This window comes from Sinohyriopsis cumingii, chromosome 18, assembly GCF_028554795.1.
Source record: "Sinohyriopsis cumingii isolate HCF-2022 chromosome 18, ASM2855479v2, whole genome shotgun sequence".
Taxonomy (NCBI): Eukaryota; Metazoa; Mollusca; class Bivalvia; order Unionida; family Unionidae; genus Sinohyriopsis; species Sinohyriopsis cumingii.
Window position 1 is genome coordinate 88,786,414 of NC_142978.1, and position 18,641 is coordinate 88,805,054.

Consider the following 18,641-nt stretch of genomic DNA (forward strand, 5'->3'; position numbering starts at 1 on the left):
GCAAATTTGTATGAGGTCACACTACCGAGCAAAGAAGTAGCATATAATGTCTTGTGTGGAATTGATATTGGAAGTGAACACTTTGATTGTACTCTCTTATATTCAGACACTATTATTGTGTCAATTCTTCATTTACCAGCATACATCACCGATGATGATATAAGTATGAAGCTCGGTGAATACGGAGTAGAACTTCTTTCTCCCATTCAACGCAGATATTATCCTGGGACTAGTGTGGCTGATGGGACTCGTTATGTCAAATGTAAATTTCCACAGCAGGTAAAATCCTTGCCTTACAGTCTGAAATTTCAGACTGTCAATGGTCAGCAATACTTTAGAGTATTACACAATAACCAAGTTAAGGTATGTTCTAGATGTCTAGATCCGGGACATGTTATGAAAGACTGCCCTGATTTTGTATGCTACAAGTGTGGGGAGTAAGGCCATGTAGCAAAACATTGCACAAGGCAAAGATGTGACAGTTGTGGAAGTTTTCCTCTGATGTGTACATGCAGGATATGCGACAAATGCCACAAAGAGGCGCAAGCATGTATGTGTTACAGAGAGGCCATTGCAGGCATTCATTCGCAAATTGATGATGCTACGAGGGAAGACATATTGGAGTTACCGAGTGACGAAGATGATAAGGAAGAAATTGAGAATGCAAAACAAGATAACGAGAGTGGAGAAAGTGTGGAAGAAAATGAAAGAAGCGGAGTTGATATGATCAATGTAGAAATAGAATCTGAGGAGGAAGTAAACAACAATCATACAATTGGAGATGGATCCTGGACAGATTCAGATGATGACAGGAAGATGACTGCAGACGTTGCTGAAAGATCAAACGAATCACGTACATGTCAAGAAAATGGTACTAATATCGAAAATTTCAAAGTAGTACAAAGGAGAAGGAGAAGGTTTAATCCAGTCCCTAACCTGAAAATGAATAGCATGCGACGAACACCTATTAAGAAATGATCAAATACCCAACATTATTTAATACTTTCAATGCACTCATCATAATCATGGCTTTAAATATTGTATCTCTAAATGTAAATGGCTTGTGTAATTTGAATAAACTAAAGTCTGTTTTAGAAATATTTAAAGAGAAAAGAGGCCATATTTTATTATTGCAAGAAACCTTTTGGGATGATGAGTTTGTTGAAAGTATTAGACAAAATGATATTTGGAATGGTGACATATTTTATAGTAATGCTGACAATCGGAGGGCAGGTGTTGCTGTTTTAGTAGTGAGAGAATTGAGAAATCAGGTGACACAAGAAATGATTGAAAAGGGTAGGATTTTACATCTTAAAATAGCTATTGATGATAAAGTGATTGATTTAATCAATATTTATGCTCCAAATGTTGTGAAGGAAAGGATAACTTTTTCATGAAGTTAAAGACATATTTCTTAACAGTACTAGTGATAGCATTATCCTGGCTGGTGATTTTAATACAACTTTAGCAGGTATTGATCGACATGACAAAGCCTTACATATTGATGATGTAGCTGTGCGTGAACTTTATAAAATTATTCATGATACAAATATTACCGATTTATGGAGATCACGAAATCCTAGTACTCGTAGTTTCTCCAGAAAACAAGTTGTACTAGGCGAAATGAAGCAGAGTAGAATAGATTATTTTTTGATTTCCTCAAAATTGCATTCCAATGTGCAAAATATTTATTATGCAGATACATCCTTTAGTGATCATTCTTTTGTATACCTTAAACTAAATACCTGCAAAGTGGAAACAGGGCCCGGATTATGGATACTAAATAACAATGTTCTTTTTGAGGAAAAATATGTACAAAGAGTGAAATCAATTCTTACCGAGGGGAAAAATGATGAAATGTATTTCAGTGAACCACTCATTTGGTGGGATAATGTAAAATACAAAATTAAAAAAATTTCCCAAGTATACTGTACAAGAAGAAATAAGGAAAGATTACAAGAATACTTTACACTGCAAAATAAATTAAAATCATTTTCAGAAAAAGTCGCAAATAAAGAATCATATGACATTAACAAATATGAAGAACTAAAACATCAGCTAAGTGACTGTGAAACTGATTTTTGTCGGGGTGCTATATTGAGATCTAAGGCGAAATGGGCAATTGAAAGCGATAGAAATACTAAATACTTTCTAAATCTTGAGAAATATCGACACAACAAAAATGTAATCAATGAATTGATTGATGATGATGGTGTAATTATTTCAAATACAACCGGAATCTTAGATGAAATACATCAGTTTTATAGTCATTTATATTCTTCGGTAACTGTTGATGATAATTGTACTGATTCACTTTTAAATTTTGTAAACTGTTCTGTATCTGATGAGGATAAAGATATGTGTGATGCCATAATAACAGTTGATGAAATATATACAGCTATAAAAGGGATGGCTAAAAATAAAAGCCCCGGCCCGGACGGATTGACAGTAGAGTGGTATTGTAAATTTTATGATTGTATATATGATATTCTGTTGCACATCTTTCAGAGTGTTAAGAATGACAATATTATGTCGAGATCAATGAGATTTGGGGTTATATCACTTATTTATAAAAATAAGGGGGATAATAGAAGATTGCAAAATTGGCGTCCTATCAGTTTACTTAATGTAGATTATAAAATTTTGACAAGGATTTTGTCTACACGTTTAAAAATGGTATTACCCAAAATTATTTCTCAAACTCAGACATGTTGTATAGTTGGGAGAGATATTGCTGATACTATAGTCACTGTAAGAGATATTATAGATATGGTTGAGAGAGACAATCTTGAGGGATATATCTTAAAAATTGATCAAGAAAAAGCGTTTGACAGAGTTTGCCACTCATATTTGATTTCTGTTTTACGAAAGTTCGGGTTTGGTGACAATTTTATTCAGTGGATAAAGATATTTTATAGTGAAATTAAAAGTAGTGTTAAATGCAATGGTCATCTAACGAAACCCTTTTTAATTAAAAATTCAGTCAGACAAGGTTGTCCTATATCAGCAATGTTATATGTATTAGCAGCAGAACCCTTAGGACTCGCTATCAAAGCAAATCCCACTATCAAAGGTATTCCACTCCCACTGTCTAGTAATACAAGTAAAGTCTTTCAACATGCAGATGATACAACCTTGACATAAGCGGACACACAATCCATTAATCAATCTTTTAATGTACTTGACTTGTATTGTAAAGGATCTGGTGAAAAGGTGAACAAGGAAAAGACAGAACTTCTGTGTATTGGATCTGGTAAACTTTCTGATGATTATTGCAAACAATTACAAATTCAAATGTGTGATCAAGTCATCTTAATTTTGGGAGCTTATGTTGGAAAATGTGCAGAGTTATGTGAGCAACTGAACTGGAATGATAGATTGTCTAAAATTAAAAACTTATTGCAACTGTGGTCACAGAGATATTTGACAATACAAGGAAAAGTAACAGTTGTTAATAACTTATTAGTTTCTAGAGTATTGTACATAGTGTCAGTTCAGCCTCTTCCTGATATGATTGCTGATGAATTGAAGCAATTATTTCTCAGATTTATCTGGTCAGGAAAGTCCCATTTGGTTCACTATTATACAATAATTGGTGATAAGCGAAATGGCGGACTACAGTTAACTGATATAAAGATGAAAATGTATGCATTCAGACTAAAATTTTTAAAAAGATACTTTGATGTGAATTGCCATGCTATGTGGAAAACTACCTTTGATCACTTTTTATCTACTGTTCTGAACATGAGGTTGACCAAAGAGTTGTTTCTCATGTCTTTAAATAAGCAACAATTGAATACCCTACCTATATTTTACAGAGAAATGTTTCATGCATGGGAAAAACTTAGAAATAACATCGATACAAATATTGATGTGAGGAATGTTTTTGAACAACCTCTCTTTTTAAATCCTAATATTACATGTGCTGGTAAAACGTTGTTTTTCGCAGAATTTATAGAAGCAGGAATTGTTCGTGTTCAGGATATTACATATGAATTTGTACCTGGAATACTACCTTATAGAGCTATTCAAGAAATGATATACAAATCAAATTCTGAGATCAAAACAGATAAGATAAAAAAAGACTATAATTGCATAATAGAAAGTATACCATTAGGCTGGAGAAATATTGTTGCAACAGAATCAAAACCCACTGTAACCAATGGGAGAAATAAAATGTTTCTCAGAGTTGATACAAAATTATATGACCTCTGTTTATGTACAACACAACTATTTTACAAGCTTTTATGTACGTTGATTTTTCAAGAACCAGCTTCTGTTTCCTTTTGGAGTAAGATATTTAGTTTGCAAAAGCATAAATACTGGAAATTGATACACCTACCTTTCAAGACCCCAGATTGTGTAGATTTGGATTACAGAATAATGCACAATCGAATATTTACAAAAGAGAGACTAAAATACTATGGCAAAATTGATAATGACTTATGTCCAGTGTGCCAGTTGGAAACAGAGGATTTATTTCACATGTTTTTGAAATGTCCTGAATTAAGCTCTTTTAAGAATTATATTGTATATATAGTTGAGATTCTTTTTAAAAATTGTAGAGTTGGTGTTCTCAATAGCACTTCTTTTGAACAAATGATCATGATAGGATATAACAAAGAAACAAAATCAGTCAATAGTTATTTTTTGAACTACATTCTGAGCATTGCTCGATTGTGTATTTACAAAAGAAGAAATATTATGTCGTTATTAGGGAAACAAATAGACATCGAAAGATTGTTCCAATATTTGACTAGAAAATATATATTATATGCATATCAACATTACAAAGACAAAAATCAGACTTTGATTACAAAGTATTTTGTAAAAGATAATCCGTTAATGAGAATAGAAGAGGAGAAATTGTTTATTACATTGTAGAATCATTGTTTTGTACTATAGCATTACAAAATACTATTGTAGAACCATTATTTTGTAATATAGCATTACAAACTGCTATGTACATACTGACTGTATACTTTTAACTTATATACTGTACAAAACGCTTTTGAAATAAAGAAAGAAAAAAAAAAGAAACAAAAAGCGCGTCTGACTCCAGATCAGAAGGTTGCGTGTTCGAATCACGTCGAGGTCACAATCGCTTTTATTTCTTTCTTTTTCTTCAATGGCGACATCTCTCTCAATTGTTACCTATCCTCCACTTTTAGTCATCCAAAGAACACCCGTCACTAAACTCATAACACTTGGATATTTTCTTATGGTTTAAGAATTCTATGACTTATTAGTTATCAAGTTGCTATACATATTTTGTATCGTGAAAGTAACATTGCTGGTTTGATGCCCATGCACAGTTGTTAAGATGAATGATTCTAAAAGCTAGTTACGCGCAATTTATAGTTATTTCTCCGTTTATAGCTTTCTTAGACAATTTGTAGCTTATGGGGAACCGTTCCTAGAAAGATATTCTCAACGCAAGCAATTAGCCACTTCCTAGAGAAATTGGACTATCCACACTTTCTGGACAGGGATTTCTGAGGATACTTCTAGGTGTACGTATTTAGTAACTAATGATTGGAATGAATCATTGTATTCAGTGTATTGTTCTTATTTTCAAGTGAATGGGGTAAAGTATCAAGATTAGAGCTAAAAAGTTTGCTAATAAGCCATGCAATTCTTGAACCATAAGAAAACATCCAAGTGTTATGAGTTTAGTGACCGGTGCTCTTTTGATGACTAGAAGTGGAGGATAGGTAATAATTGAGATAGATGTCGCCATTGAACCGCACTTGAAGATGTGACCAAAGCTTTCAAAATGAGGTACTTGTGCTTTAGAAATGTTCCCTTGCCGTGATGTGATTAACAAGTTTTGAAAATTGCCAACTGTGCGTTTGATCTATTCTGGTGTCAGTGATTTGATAACGAATTATATTTTTGATGTTCAGAACGTGTAGATGTGTTCAAGGCGTTAATAATGGTGTCTCAGTTTCCCATCCCGCAAAGATTGCACAGACTACTTTTAAAACAAAATTCCTGTTGTGTAAAGATTTTTCCTCTAGAATTGCACCCATTTTATTTTTCTTTTGTAAAATGTGAGAGATCTTGTACAGATAAAAGTGATGTAGTCGGGTATTTCGGATCCAGGACACCTAAGTAATGCTAGGATTTTCTTTTAAAAAAACCATGAGAAAAAACCAAGGAAACAGTTAATTTAAATAACAAAACAGATAGATGGAGAGACCGACTGAAAAAAATTACGAAAGAACACGTAAGCCTGGCCAGAGATGGAGAATTACATGTATATTCTGAGGTTAACGTCTCCATTCAGCTGTAATAGATGGTATCAAGAAAGTGAATTCTGAGGACGGTGTAGTTCTTCTTATATCATACGTGAGTGATGATGTTGTTTGGAAAATCGGTAAATGCCAAGTACCTCTTATATGAGTCTTGCACAGTTATCCGAAGTGAAATGCATGTTTAGAATGTTTGTTGCAAAAACTAATATGACTTCGTGGAACAATGGTAGCGCGTCTCACTCCAGATCAGAAGGTTGCGTGTTCGAATCACGTCGAGGTCACAATCGCTTTTATTTCTTTCTTGGTCTTCAATGGCGACATCTATCTCAATTGTTACCTATCCTCCACTTCTAGTCATCCAAAGAACACCCGTCACTAAACTCATAACACTTGGATATTTTCTTATGGTTTAAGAATTGTATGACTTATTAGTTATCAAGTTGCTATACATATTTTGTATCGTGGAGGTAACATTGCTGGTTTGATGCCCATGCACAGTTGTTAAGATGAATGATTCTAAAAGCTAGTTACGCGCAATTTATAGCAATTTCTCCGTTTATAGCTTTCTTAGACCATTTGTAGCTTAATGGGGAACCGTTCTTAGAAAGATATTCTCAACGCAAGCAATTAGCCAGTTCCTAGAGAAATTGGACTATCCACACTTTCTGGACAGGGATTTCTGAGGATACTTCTAGGTGTACGTATTTAGTAACTAATGATTGGAATGAACCTTTGTATTCAGTGTATTGTTCTGAGTTTCAATTAAATGGGCTAAAGTATCAATATTAGAGCTAAAATGTTTACTAATAAGTCATACAGTTCTTCAACAACAAGAAAACATCCAAGTGTTAATTATGAGTTTACTGACGGGTGTTCTTTTGATGACTAGAAGTGGAGGATAGGTAACAATTGAGATAGATGTCGCCAATAAACCTCACTTGAAAATGTGAACTTAGCTTTCAAAAAGAGGTACATGTGTTTCAGCAATGTTCCCTTGCCGTGATGTGATTAACAAGTCTTGAAAATTGCCAACTGTGCGTTTGATCTTTTCTGGTGTTAATGATTTGATAACGAATTATATTTTTGATGTTCAGAACGTGTTCAAGACCTTAATAATGGTGTCTCAGTTTTCTATTCAGCAAAGAATGCACAGACTACTTTCAAAACAAAATTCCTGTTGTGTAAAGATCTTTCCTCTAGAATTGCACCCATTTTCTTTTTCTTTTGTAAAACGTGAGAGATCTTGTACAGATAAAAGTGATGTAGTCGGGTATTTCGGATCCAGGTCAACTAAGTAATGCTAGCTATTTTCAAATAAAACCCATCAGAAAAAAACAAGGAAACAGTCAATTTCAATAAACAATTACGACTGGCGGAGAGACCGACTGAAAAAAATGACGATAGAACATGTAAGACTGGCCAGAGATTGAGAATTATATGTATATTCTGAGGTCAACGTATAGATTCAGCTGTAATAGATGGTATTAAGAAGGTGAATTCTGAGGACGATGTATTTCTTCTTATATCATGCATGAGTGATGATGTTGTTTGGAAAATCGGTAAATGGCAAGTACCTCTTATCTGAGTCGTATTCAGATTCTCGAATTGAAATGCATGTTTAGAATGTTTGTAGCAAGAACTAATATAACTTCGTAACGCAATATAGCGCGTCTGACTCTAGATCAGAAGGTTGCGTGTTCGAATCACGTCGAGGTCATAATCACTTTTATTTCTTTTTTGGTCTTCAAACAATGATGAATCACGTTAGTGTCGGACTGAATCTCTATATAGATAGGAACTATCATAACGTCCAGGCCCAGAAATCAGAGGCAACACGTTTCTACATTTGGAGGCAAAAGGAAACACATTCCATTTGATGGTTCGAATTGGATATCACTATGATATGTTCTCCTATCTTTAGGCAGTGAATTTGTCTTTGTCAAGTTGCTATGCATATTTTGTATCGTGGAGGTAACATTGCTGGCTTGATGCCCGTGCACAGTTATTAAGATGAAGGATTCTAAAAGCTGTTGCTCTCACAATTTTGCCGCGTTGAATAGTATTGCTTTTTGTGTAGAATTCAGTGGCTCAACGCTCTGCATGCCGTCAGCTATTGGTTCACGTTTTGTGCATGTTAACGAAGTTTTCTATACTTCCATATTGGTGAAGGGGATTGGCAGGAGTGGGTAGGATGGCGGGTGGGTAAACTTTGTGATAGATATCACACTTAAACCATTCCTGGGTAGTGGCAGAGCTATTTAAAAGGGTATTTGTTTGTGTCAGATATGTTCTCTTGCCGGATACAATTGACATGTCATGAAACTAACCAAATGTGCCTTTGTTCCTTTCTGTCAAGAATGATTTGATAACGAATTCTAGATTTGATCCTTAGAAGGTATAGAGTTGTACAATATGTTAATAACGGTGTCTCACTTTTCTGTCCCCTGGAGGAATGAACAACTTATTTCTAAAACAACACTTGTGTTGCCCAAATTTCATTCCGTTGAATCGCACTCGTTTCTTTTGTAAAATAGGAGATATTTTGTACAGAAATAAATGTTGTTTTGTCAACTGTTTAGGCTGAAGAGCAACTTAGTAACACCACGCTCTTTCCATTTGAAACCTATCTGAAAAAACAAGGAAACAGTCAATATAAATAAACATTTCAGATTGATGGAGGGACCGACTGAAAGAAATGACGAAAGAACACGTAAGCCTGGCCAGAGATGCCGAATGCTATGTATATTCTGAGGCCAACGTCTCGATTCAGCTGTAATATATGGTATTAAGAAAGTGAATGTTGAGGACGGTGTAGTTCTTCTCATATCATGCGTGAGTGATGATGTTATTTGGAAAAGCGGTAAATGCCAAGTACCTTTTATCTGAGTCGTGTAATGCATGTTTAGAATGTTTGTTGCAAGAACTAATATGACTTCGTGGCGCAATGGTAGCGCGTCTGACTCCAGATCAGAAGGTTGCGTGTTCGAATCACGTCGAGGTCAAAATTACTTTTATTTCTTTTTTTTTGGTCTTTAAACAATGATGAATCACGTTAGTGTCCCACAAAACCACTATATAGATAGGAACTGTCTTACGGTCTAGGCCCTGACATAAGAGGCAACAAGTTTCTACAATTGGAGGGAAAATGAAACAGATTCAAGGTTCGAATTGGATATCACTATATTATGATCTCCTATCTTTAGGAAGTGAATTTATCTTTATCAAGTTGCTATACATATTTTGTATCGTCGCATCAGACTGTAGCTGATGGGGAACCGTTGTTAGAAAGATATTTGTCAACGCAAGGAATCAGCCACTTCCTAGAGAAATTGGACTATCCACCCTTTCTGGACAGGGATTTCTGAGGATACCTTTAGGAGTACATATTTAGTAACTAGAGATAGGAATAAACCTTTGTATTCAGTGTATTGTTCTTATTTTCAATTGAATGGGGGAAAGTATCAATATTAGAGCTGAAAAGTTTGCTAATAAGTCATACAATTCTTAAACCATAAGAAAATATCCAAGTGTTATGAGTTTAGTGACGGGTGCTCTTTTGATGACTAGAAGAGGAGGATAGGTAACAATTGAGATAGATGTTGCCATTGAACCTCACTTGAAAATGTGAACTAAGCTTTCATAAAGAGGTAAGTTTTGAAAATTGCCAACTGTGCGTTTGATCTTTTCTGGTGTCAATGATTTGATAACGAATTATATTTTTTATGTTCAGAACCTGTACATGTGTTCAAGACGTTAATAATGCTGTCTCTGTTTCCTATTCCGCAAAGATTGCACAGACTACTTTCAAAACAAAATTCCTGTTGTGTAAAGATTTTTCCTCTAGAATTGCACCCATTGTATTATTAATTTTGTAAAACGTGAGAGATCTTGTACAGATAAAAGTGATGTAGTCGGGTATTTCGGATCCACGTCAACTAAGAAATGCTAACTATTTTCAAATAAACCCCATGAGTTAAAAACAAGGAAACAGTCAATTTCAATAAACAATTCAGATTGGTGGAGAGACCGACTGAAAAAAAATGATGAAAGAACAAGTAAGCCTGGCCAGAGATGGAGAATTATATGCATATTCTGAGGTCAACGTATATATTCAGCTGTAATAGATGGTATTAAGAAAGTGAATGTTGAGGATGGTGTAGTTCTTCTTCTATCATGTGTGAGTGATGATGTTATTTGGAAAAGGTAAATGCCAAGTACCTTTTATCTGAGTCGTGTAATGCATGTTTAGAATGTTTGTTGCAAGAACTAATATGACTTCGTGGCGCAATGGTAGCGCGTCTGACTCCAGATCAGAAGGTTGCGTGTTCGAATCACGTCGAGGTCAAAATTGCTTTTATTTCTTTTTTTTTGGTCTTTAAACAATGATGAATCACGTTAGTGTCCCACTAAACCACTATATAGATAGGAACTGTCTTACGGTCTAGGCCCTGACATAAGAGGCAACAAGTTTCTACAATTGGAGGGAAAATGAAACAGATTCAAGGTTCGAATTGGGTACCACTTTATTATGATCTCCTATCTTTAGGCAGTGAATTTGTCTTTATCAAGTTGCTATATATATTTTGTATCGTTGCATCAGATTGTAGCTGATGGGGAACCGTTGTTAGAAAGATATTTATCAACGCAAGCAATGCGCCACTTCATAGAGAAATTGGACTATCCACACCTTCTTGACAGGTATTTCTGAGGATACTTCTAGGTGTACGTATTTAGTAACTAGAGATTAGAATCAACCTTTGTATTCAGTGTATTGTTCTTATTTTCAATTGAATGGGGTAAAGTATCAATATCAGAGCTGAAACGTTTGCTAATAAGTCATACAATTCTTGAACCATAAGAAAACATCCAAGTGTTAATGATGAGTTTAGTGACGGGTGCTCTTTTGATGACTAGAAGTGGAGGATATGTAATAATTGAGATAGATGTTGCTATTGAACCTCACTTGAAGAATGTGACCAAAGCTTTTGAAAAGAGGTACATGTGCTTCAGCAATGTTCCCTTGCCGTGATGTGATTAACAAGTCTTGAAAATTGCCAACTGTGCATTTGATCTTTTCTGGTGTCAGTGATTTGATAACGAATTATATTTTTGATGTTCAGAACGTGTAGATGTGTTCAAGACATTAATAATGGTGTCTCAGTTTCCTATCCTGCAAAGAATGCACAGACTATTTTTAAAACAAAATTCCTGTTGTGTAAAGATTTTTCCTCTAGAATTGCACCCATTTTATTTTTCTTTTGTAAAATCTGAGAGATCTTGTGCAGATAAAAGTGATGTAGTCGGGTATTTCGGATCCACGTCAACTAAGTAATGCTAACTATTTTCAAATAAAACCCATGAGAAAAAACCAAGGAAACAGTCAATTTCAATAAACAATTCAGATTGGTAGAGAGACCGATTGAAAAAAATGACGAAAGAACATGTAAGACTGGCCAGAGATGGAGAATTATATGCATATTCTGAGGTCAACGTACATATTCAGCTATAATAGATGGTATTAAGAAAGTGAATGTTGAGGATGGTGTAGTTCTTCTTATATCATGTGTAAGTGATGATGTTATTTGGAAAAGGTAAATGCCAAGAACCTTTTATCTGAGTCGTGTAATGCATGTTTAGAATGTTTGTTGCAAGAACTAATATGACTTCGTGGCGCAATGGTAGCGCGTCTGACTCCAGATCAGAAGGTTGCGTGTTCGAATCACGTCGAGGTCACAATTGCTTTTGTTTCTTTTTTTTTTTTTTGGTCTTTAAACAATGATGAATCACGTTAGTGCCAGACTGAACGACTTTATAGAGAGGAACTGTCTTACGGTGCATGCCCTGAAATCAGAGGCAACAAGTTTCTACAATTGGCGGGAAAATGAAACAGATTCATGGCTCGAATTGGATATCACTATATTATGATCTCCTATCTTTAGGCAGTGAATTTGTCTTTATCAAGTTGCTATACATATTTTGTATCGTTGCATCAGATTGTAGCTGATGGGGAACCGTTGCTAGAAAGATATTTATCAACGCAAGCAATTAGCCACTTCATAGAGAAATTGGACTATCCACACTTTCTTCACAGGGATTTCTGAGTATACTTCTAGGTGTACGTATTTAGTAACTAGAGATCAGAATCAACCTTTGTATTCAGTGTATTGTTCTTATTTTCAAGTGAATGGGGTAAAGTATCAATATTAGAGCTAAAAAGTTTGCTAATAAGTCATACAATTCTAGAACCATAGGAAAAGATCCAAGTGTTATGAGTTTAGTGACGGGTGCTCTTTTGATGACTAGAAGTGGAGGATAGGTAATAATTGAGATAGATGTCGCCATTGAACCGCACTTGAAAATGTGACCAAAGCTTTCAAAATGAGGTACATGTGCTTTAGCGATGTTCCCTTGCCGTGATGTGATTAACAAGTTTTGAAAATTGCCAACTGTGCGTTTGATCTTTTCTGGTGTCAGTGATTTGATAACGAATTATAATTTTGATGTTCAGAACGTGTAGATGTGTTCAAGACGTTAATAATGGTGTCTCAGTTTCCCATCCCGCAAAGATTGCACAGACTACTTTTAAAACAAAATTCCTGTTGTGTAAAGATTTTTCCTCTAGAATTGCACCCATTTTATTTTTCTTTTGTAAAATGTAAGAGATCTTGTACAGATAAAAGTGATGTAGTCGGGTATTTCGGATCCAGGTCACCTAACTAATTCTAGGATTTTTTTTTAAAAAACCATGAGAAAAAACCAAGGAAACAGTTAATTTAAATAACAATTCAGATAGATGGAGAGACCGACTGAAAAAATGACGAAAGAACACGTAAGCCTGGCCAGAGATGGAGAATTATATGTATATTCTGAGGTCAACGTTTCCATTCAACTGTAAAATAGATGGCATCAACAAAGTGAATTCTAAGAACGGTGTAGTTCTTCCTATATCATGCGTGAGTGATGATGTTGTTTGGAAAATCGGTAAATGCCAAGTACCTCTTATACGAGTCTTGTACAGTTATTCGAATTGAAATGCATGTTTAGAATGTTTCTTGCAAAAACTAATATGATCCAAAAAGAGGCACATGTGTTTCAGCAATGTTCCCTTGCCGTGATGTGATTAACAAGTGTTGAAAATTGCCAACTGTGCGTTTGATCTTTTCTGGTGTTAATGATTTGATAACGAATTATATTTTTGATGTTCAGAACGTGTTCAAGACGTTAATAATGGTGTCTCAGTTTCCTATTCCGCAAAAATGCACAGACTACTTTCAAAACAAAATTCCTGTTGTGTACAGATTTTTCCTCTAGAACTGCACCCATTTTCTTTTTCTTTTGTAAAACGTGTCAGATCTTGTACAGATAAAAGTGATGTAGTCGGGTATTTCGGACCCAGGTCAACGAAATAATGCTAGCTATTTTCAAATAAAACCCATCAGAGAAAACCAAGGAAACAGTCAATTTCAATAAACAATTCAGATTGGTAGAGAGACCGATTGAAAAAAATGACGAAAGAACATGTAAGACTGGCCAGAGATGGAGAATTATATGTATATTCTGAGGTCAACGTATATATTCAGATGTAATAGATGGTATTAAGGAGGTGAATTCTGAGGACGATGTGTTTCTTCTTATATCTTGCATGAGTAATGATGTTGTTTGGAAAATCGGTAAATGGCAAGTACCTCTTATCTGAGTCGTGTACAGATTCTCGAATTGAAATGCATGTTTAGAATGTTTGTAGCAAGAACTAATATAACTTCGTAACGCAATGGTAGCGCGTCTGACTCTAGATCAGAAGGTTGCGTGTTCGAATCACGTTGAGGTCATAATCACTTTTATTTCTTTTTTGGTCTTCAAACAATGATGAATCACGTTAGTGTCGGACTGAATCTCTATATAGATAGGAACTATCATAACGTCCAGGCCCAGAAATCAGAGGCAACACGTTTCTACATTTGGAGGCAAAAGGAAACACATTCCATTTGATGGTTCGAATTGGATATCACTATGATATGTTCTCCTATCTTTAGGCAGTGAATTTGTCTTTGTCAAGTTGCTATGCATATTTTGTATCGTGGAGGTAACATTGCTGGCTTGATGCCCGTGCACAGTTATTAAGATGGAGGATTCTAAAAGCTGTTGCTCTCACATTTTTGCCGCGTTGAATAGTATTGCTTTTGTGTAGAATTCAGTGGCTCAACGCTCTGCATGCCGTCAGCTATTGGTTCACGTTTTGTGCATGTTAACGAAGTTTTCTATACTTCCATATTGGTGAAGGGGATTGGCAGGAGTGGGTAGGATGGCGGGTGGGTAAACTTTGTGATAGATATCACACTTAAACCATTCCTGGGTAGTGGCAGAGCTATTTAAAAGGGTGTTTGTTTGTGTCAGATATGTTCTCTTGCCGGGATACAATTGACATGTCATGAAACTAACCAAATGATCCTTTGTTCCTTTCTGTCAAGAATGATTTGATAACGAATTCTAGTTTTGATAGAAGGTATAGAGTTGTACAGTATGTTAATAACGGTGTCTCACTTTTCTCTCCAATGAAGGAATGCACAGGTTATTTCTAAAACAACACTTGTGTTGCCCAAATTTCATTCCGTTGAATCGCACTCGTTTCTTTTGTAAAATAGGAGATATTTTGTACAGAAATAAATGTTGTTTTGTCAACTGTTTAGGCTGAAGAGCAACTTAGTAACACCAGGCTCTTTCCATTTGAAACCTATCTGAAAAAACAAGGAAACAGTCAATATAAATAAACATTTCAGATTGATGGAGGGACCGACTGAAAGAAATGACGAAAGAACACGTAAGCCTGGCCAGAGATGCCGAATGCTATGTATATTCTGAGGCTAACGTCTCCATTCAGCTGTAATATATGGTATTAAGAAAGTGAATGTTGAGGACGGTGTAGTTCTTCTCGTATCATGTGTGAGTGATGATGTTATTTGGAAAAGCGGTAAATGCCATGTACCTTTTATCTGAGTCGTGTAATGCATGTTTACAATGTTTGTTGCAAGAACTAATATGACTTCGTGGCGCAATGGTAGCGCGTCTGACTCCAGATCAGAAGGTTGCGTGTTCGAATCACGTCGAGGTCACAGTTGCTTTTATTTCTTTTTTTGGTCTTTAAACAATGATGAATCACGATAGTGTCCCACTAAACCACTATATAGATAGGAACTGTCTTACGGTCTAGGCCCTGACATAAGAGGCAACAAGTTTCTACAATTGGAGGGAAAATGAAACAGATTCAAGGATCGAATTGGATATCACTATATTATGATCTCCTACCTTTATGCAGTGAATTTATCTTTATCAAGTTGCTATATATATTTTGTATCGTTGCATCAGATTGTAGCTGATGGGGTACCGTTGTTAGAAAGATATTTATCAACGCAAGCAATTAGCCACTTCCTAGAGAAATTGGACTATCCACCCTTTCTGGACAGGGATTTCTGAGGATACCTTTAGGAGTACATATTTAGCAACTAGAGATAGGAATAAACCTTTGTATTCAGTGTATTGTTCTTATTTTCAATTGAATGGGGGAAAGTATCAATATTAGAGCTGAAAAGTTTACTAATAAGTCATACAATTCTTAAACCATAAGAAAATATCCAAGTGTTATGAGTTTAGTGACGGGTGCTCTTTTGATGACTAGAAGTGTACGATAGGTAACAATTGAGATAGATGTCTGCATTGAACCTCACTTGAGAATGTGAACTATCAAAAAGAGGTACAGGTGTTTCAGCAATGTTCCCTTGCCGTGATGTGATTAACAAGTTTTGAAAATTGCCAACTGTGCGTTTGATCTTTTCTGGTGTCAATGATTTGATAACGAATTATATTTTTGATGTTCAGAACGTGTAGATGTGTTCAAGACGTTAATAATGGTGTCTCAGTTTCCTATTCCGCAAAGATTGCACAGACTACTTTCAAAACAAAATTCCTGTTGTGTAAAGATTTTTCCTCTAGAATTGCACCCATTGTATTATTAATTTTGTAAAACGTGAGAGATCTTGTACAGATTAAAGTGATATAGTCGGGTATTTCGGATCCACGTCAACTAAGAAATGCTAACTATTTTCAAATAAACCCCATGAGTTAAAAACAAGGAAACAGTCAATTTCAATAAACAATTCAGATTGGTGGAGAGACCGACTGAAAAAAAATGATGAAAGAACAAGTAAGCCTGGCCAGAGATGGAGAATTATATGCATATTCTGAGGTCAACGTATATATTCAGCTGTAATAGATGGTATTAAGAAAGTGAATGTTGAGGATGGTGTAGTTCTTCTTCTATCATGTGTGAGTGATGATGTTATTTGGAAAAGGTAAATGCCAAGTACCTTTTATCTGAGTCGTGTAATGCATGTTTAGAATGTTTGTTGCAAGAACTAATATGACTTCGTGGCGCAATGGTAGCGCGTCTGACTCCAGATCAGAAGGTTGCGTGTTCGAATCACGTCGAGGTCAAAATTGCTTTTATTTCTTTTTTTTTGGTCTTTAAACAATGATGAATCACGTTAGTGTCCCACTAAACCACTATATAGATAGGAACTGTCTCACGGTCTAGGCCCTGACATAAGAGGCAACAAGTTTCTACAATTGGAGGGAAAATGAAACAGATTCAAGGTTCGAATTGGGTACCACTTTATTATGATCTCCTATCTTTAGGCAGTGAATTTGTCTTTATCAAGTTGCTATATATATTTTGTATCGTTGCATCAGATTGTAGCTGATGGGGAACCGTTGTTAGAAAGATATTTATCAACGCAAGCAATGCGCCACTTCATAGAGAAATTGGACTATCCACACCTTCTTGACAGGTATTTCTGAGGATACTTCTAGGTGTACGTATTTAGTAACTAGAGATTAGAATCAACCTTTGTATTCAGTGTATTGTTCTTATTTTCAATTGAATGGGGTAAAGTATCAATATCAGAGCTGAAACGTTTGCTAATAAGTCATACAATTCTTGAACCATAAGAAAACATCCAAGTGTTAATGATGAGTTTAGTGACGGGTGCTCTTTTGATGACTAGAAGTGGAGGATATGTAATAATTGAGATAGATGTCGCTATTGAACCTCACTTGAAGAATGTGACCAAAGCTTTTGAAAAGAGGTACATGTGCTTTAGCAATGTTCCCTTGCCGTGATGTGATTAACAAGTCTTGAAAATTGCCAACTGTGCATTTGATCTTTTCTGGTGTCAGTGATTTGATAACGAATTATATTTTTGATGTTCAGAACGTGTAGATGTGTTCAAGACATTAATAATGGTGTCTCAGTTTCCTATCCTGCAAAGAATGCACAGACTATTTTTAAAACAAAATTCCTGTTGTGTAAAGATTTTTCCTCTAGAATTGCACCCATTTTATTTTTCTTTTGTAAAATGTGAGAGATCTTGTGCAGATAAAAGTGATGTAGTCGGGTATTTCGGATCCACGTCAACTAAGTAATGCTAACTATTTTCAAATAAAACCCATGAGAAAAAACCAAGGAAACAGTCAATTTCAATAAACAATTCAGATTGGTAGAGAGACCGATTGAAAAAAATGACGAAAGAACATGTAAGACTGGCCAGAGATGGAGAATTATATGCATATTCTGAGGTCAACGTATATATTCAGCTATAATAGATGGTATTAAGAAAGTGAATGTTGAGGATGGTGTAGTTCTTCTTATATCATGTGTAAGTGATGATGTTATTTGGAAAAGGTAAATGCCAAGAACCTTTTATCTGAGTCGTGTAATGCATGTTTAGAATGTTTGTTGCAAGAACTAATATGACTTCGTGGCGCAATGGTAGCGCGTCTGACTCCAGATCAGAAGGTTGCGTGTTCGAATCACGTCGAGGTCACAATTGCTTTTGTTTCTTTTTTTTTTTTTGGTCTTTAAACAATGATGAATCACGTTAGTGCCAGACTGAACGACTTTATAGAGAGGAACTGTCTTACGGTGCATGCCCTGAAATCAGAGGCAACAAGTTTCTACAATTGGCGGGAAAATGAAACAGATTCATGGCTCGAATTGGATATCACTATATTATGATCTCCTATCTTTAGGCAGTGAATTTGTCTTTATCAAGTTGCTATACATATTTTGTATCGTTGCATCAGATTGTAGCTGATGGGGAACCGTTGTTAGAAAGATATTTATCAACGCAAGCAATTAGCCACTTCATAGAGAAATTGGACTATCCACACTTTCTTCACAGGGATTTCTGAGTATACTTCTAGGTGTACGTATTTAGTAACTAGAGATCAGAATCAACCTTTGTATTCAGTGTATTGTTCTTATTTTCAAGTGAATGGGGTAAAGTATCAATATTAGAGCTAAAAAGTTTGCTAATAAGTCATACAATTCTA

General features: G+C 35.4%; 6 non-coding genes across 6 annotated transcripts; all 6 read left to right on the forward strand.

The window, feature by feature from the left end:
* Positions 1–9,187: 9,187 nt before the first annotated feature.
* Trnaw-cca (transfer RNA tryptophan (anticodon CCA)) lies at positions 9,188–9,259 on the forward strand. Its single transcript has one exon. It is a non-coding gene; the product is annotated as a tRNA-Trp (tRNA).
* Positions 9,260–10,530: 1,271 nt separating this feature from the next.
* Trnaw-cca (transfer RNA tryptophan (anticodon CCA)) lies at positions 10,531–10,602 on the forward strand. The gene has a single exon. It is a non-coding gene; the product is annotated as a tRNA-Trp (tRNA).
* A 1,316-nt stretch (positions 10,603–11,918) lies between these two features.
* On the forward strand, positions 11,919–11,990 carry Trnaw-cca (transfer RNA tryptophan (anticodon CCA)). The gene has a single exon. It is a non-coding gene; the product is annotated as a tRNA-Trp (tRNA).
* A 3,305-nt stretch (positions 11,991–15,295) lies between these two features.
* On the forward strand, positions 15,296–15,367 carry Trnaw-cca (transfer RNA tryptophan (anticodon CCA)). Its single transcript has one exon. It is a non-coding gene; the product is annotated as a tRNA-Trp (tRNA).
* A 1,306-nt stretch (positions 15,368–16,673) lies between these two features.
* Positions 16,674–16,745, forward strand: Trnaw-cca (transfer RNA tryptophan (anticodon CCA)). The gene has a single exon. It is a non-coding gene; the product is annotated as a tRNA-Trp (tRNA).
* Positions 16,746–18,061: 1,316 nt separating this feature from the next.
* Positions 18,062–18,133, forward strand: Trnaw-cca (transfer RNA tryptophan (anticodon CCA)). Its single transcript has one exon. It is a non-coding gene; the product is annotated as a tRNA-Trp (tRNA).
* The last annotated feature ends 508 nt before the right edge of the window (positions 18,134–18,641 follow it).